Here is a 3,889-nt window from a genome sequence, read left to right as displayed (position 1 = left end):
GGCCATCCTCTGCTACATATGCAGCTGGAGCAATGAGGCCCACCATGTGTACTATTTGGTTGGTGATTTAGTCCCTGGGAGCTCTGGGCATACTGGTTAGTTCATATTGTTGTTCTTACTATGGGGCTGCAAACCTCTTCAAACCCTTGGGTTCTTTCTCTTGCTTCTTCATTGGGTACCCTTTGCTCAGTCCAAAGGATGGTTGTGAGCATCCACTTCTGTATTTGTCAGACACTGGCAGAGCCTCTCAGGACACAGATATATTAAGCTTCTGTCAGCAAGCATTTGTTGGCATCCAAAATAGTGTCTGGGTTTGGTGGTTGTTTATGGGGCAGTCTCCAGATGGTCATTCCTTCAGTCTCTGCTCCAAACTTTTTCTCTGTAATTACTTCCATGGGTGTTATGTTTTTCCTTCTAAGAAGGATCGACGTATCCACATTTTGGTCTTCCTTCTTATTGAGTTTCATGTGGTTTGCGAATTGTATATTGGGTATTCTGAGCTTCTAGGGTAATATCCACTTATCAGTGAGTACATATCATGTGTGTTCTTTTGCAATTGGGTTACCTCACTCAGGATGATATCCTCCAGATCCATTTGCCTAAGAATTTCATAAATTCATTGTTTTTAATAGCTGTGTACTACCCCATTGTGTAAATGTACCACATTTTCTGTATTCATTCCTCTGTTGAGGGATATCTGGTTTTTTTCCAGCTTCTGGCTCTTATGAACATAGTGGAGCATGTGTCCTTCTTACCGGTTGGGACATCTTCTGGGTATATGCCCAGGAGTGGTATTTCTGGGTCCTCAGGTAGTACTATGTCCAGTTTTCTGAAGAACTGCTAAACTGACTTCTAGAGTGATTGTACCAGCTTGCAATCCCACTATCAATGGAGAAGTGTTCCTCTTTCTCCACATCCTTGCCAGTATCTGCTGTCACCTTAGTTTTTGATTTTAGCCATCCTGACTGGTGTTTGATGGAATCTCAGGGTTGTTTTGATTTGCATTTCCCTGATGGCTAAGGATGTTAAACGTTTTTTTAGGTGCTTCTCAGCCATTTGGTATTCCTCAGTTGAGAATTCTTTGTTTAGCTCTTTACCCCATTTTTAATACGGTTATTTGGTTCTCTGGAGTCTTTTTGAGTTCTTCATATATATTGGATATTAGCCCTCTATTGAATGTAGGATTGTTCACGATCTTTCCCAATCTGTTGATTGCCTTTGTGTCTTATTGAAGGTGTCCTTTGCCTTACAGGAGATTTGCAATTTTATGAGGTCCCATTTGTCAATTCCTGATCTTACAGAACAAGACATTGGTGTTCTGTTCAGGAATTCATCCCCTGTGCCCATATGTTCCAGGATTTTCCCCACTTTCTCCTCTATAAATTTCAGTGTCTCTGGTCTTATGTGGAGGTCCTTGATTCACTTGGACTTGAGCTTTGTACAAGGAGATAAGAGTGGATCAATTTGCATTTTTCTACATGATAACTGCCAGTCATGCCAGCACCATTTGTTGCATGCTGTCTTTTTTTCCACTGGATGGTTTTAGCTCCCTTGTCAAAGATCAAGTGAATATAGGTGTGTGGGTTCATTTCTGTGCCTTCAATTCTATTTCGCTGATCTACCTGTCTGTTGCTGTACCAGTACCATGCAGTTTTTATCACAAGGTCAGACATGGTGATTCCACCAGAGGTTCTTTTATTGTTGAGAATAATTTTTGCTACCCTAGGTTTTTTGTTATTCCAGATGACTTGGCAAATTGCCCTTTCTAATTTAGTGAAGAATTGAGTTGGAATTTTGATGGGGATTGTATTGAATCTGTAGATTGCTTTTGGCCAGATAGCCATTTTGAGTATATTAATCCTGCTAATCCATGAGCATGGGAAATCTTTCCATCTTCTGAGATCTTCATTGATTTCTTTCTTCAGAAACTTGAAGTTTTTATCACAGAGATCTTTCACTTCCTTAGAGTCACACCAAGGTATTTAATAGTATTTGTGACTATTGTGAAGGGTTTTGTTTCTCTAATTTCTTTCTCTGCCTGTTTAGCTTTGTGTAGAGAAGGGTCACTGATTTGTTTGACTTGATTTAATTTTATATCTAGATACTTTGCTGATTTAGGAGTTGCCTGGTGGAATTCTTAGGGTCACTTATATATACTATCATATCATCTGCAAATAGTGATATTTTTACTTCTTCATTTCCAATTTGTATCCCTTTGATCTCCTTTTGTTGTCTAATTGCTCTGGCTAGGACTTCAAGTACTATATTGATTAGATATGGAGAGAGTAGGCAGCCTTGTTTAGTCCCTGATTTTAGTGGGATTGCTTCAAGTTTTTCTCCATATACTTTGATGTTGACTACTGGTTTGCTGTATATTGCTTTTACTATGTTTAGGTTTTGGCCCTCAGTTCCTGATCTTCCCAAGACTTTTATCATGAAGGGTTGTCAGATTCTTTCAAATGCTTTTTTAGCATTTAATGAGATGATTATTTAGATTTTTTCTTTGATTTTGTTTATATAGTGAATTACGTTGATGGCTTTCTCTATATTGACTCATCCCTGCATCCCTCTGATGAAACCTACTTGATCCTGATGGATGATTGTTTTGATGTGTTCTTGGATTCTCTTTGCAAGAATTTTACTGAGTACTTTTTGAATCGATATTTGTAAGGGAAATTGGACTGAAGTTCTCTTTCTTTGTTGTGTCTTTGTGTGGTTTAGGTATCAGAGTAATTGTGGTTTCATAGAATGAATTGGGTATAGTACCTTCTATTTATATTTTGTGGATCAGTTTGAGGAGAGTTGGAATTAGGTCTTCTTTGAAGGTCTGATAGAATTCTCCACTAAACCCATCAGGTCCTGACCTTTTTTTTGGTTTGGGAGACTATTAATGACTGTTTCTATTTCTATAGGGGATATGGGACTGTTTAGATTGTCAATCTGATCCTGATTTAACTTTGGTACCTGGTATCTGTCTAGAAAATTGTCCATTTCATCCAGGTTTTCCAGTTTTGTTGAGTATAGCCTTTTGTAGAAGGATCTGATGATGTTTTGGATTTTCTCAGGTTCTGTTGTTATGTCTCCATTTTCATCTCTGATTTTGTTAATTAGGATAATGTCTCTGTGCCCTCTAGTGAGTCTGGCTAAGGGTTTATCTATTTTGTTGATATTTTCAAAGAACCATTTCCTGGTTTGGTTGATTCTTTGTATAGTTCTTTTAGTTTCCACTTGGTTGATTTCAGTCCTGAATTTGATTATTTCTTGCCATCTACTCCTTTTGGGTGAATTTCCTCCTATTTTTTTCTAGGTGTGGTGTCAAGCTGCTAGTGTATGCTCTCTCCACGTTACTTTTTGGAGGTACTCAGATCTATGATTTTTCCTCTTAGGACTGCTTTCATTGTTTCCCATGAGTTTGGGTATATTGTGTCTTCATTTTCATTAAACTCTAAAAAGTCTTTAATTTTTTTATTTCTTCCTTGACCAAGTTATTATTGAATAGAGTGTTGTTCAGCTTCCACGTGTATGTGGGTTTTCTATTATTTATGTTGTTATTGAAGATCAGCCTTAGTCCGTGGTGATCTGATAGGATACATGGGATTATTTCAATCTTCTTGTATCTGTTGAGACCTGTTTTATGACTGATTATATGGTCAGTTTTGGAGAAGGTACCATGAGGTGCTGAGAAGAAGGTACATTCTTTTGTTTTAGGATAAAATGTTCTATAGATATGTGTTAAATACATTTCTTTCATAAATTCTGTTACTTTCACAGTGTTTCTATTCACTTTCTGTTTCCATGATCTGTCCATTGATGAAAGTGGTGTGTTGAAGTCTCTCAGTATTATTGTGTGCAGTGCAATGTGTGCTTTGAGCTTTAGTAAAGTTTCTTT

The sequence above is a fragment of the Mus caroli genome, chromosome 18 (genome assembly GCF_900094665.2).
Source record: "Mus caroli chromosome 18, CAROLI_EIJ_v1.1, whole genome shotgun sequence".
NCBI lineage: Eukaryota > Metazoa > Chordata > Mammalia > Rodentia > Muridae > Mus > Mus caroli.
The sequence above is the reverse complement of the archived record's forward strand: the minus strand, read 5'-3'. Positions refer to the sequence as shown.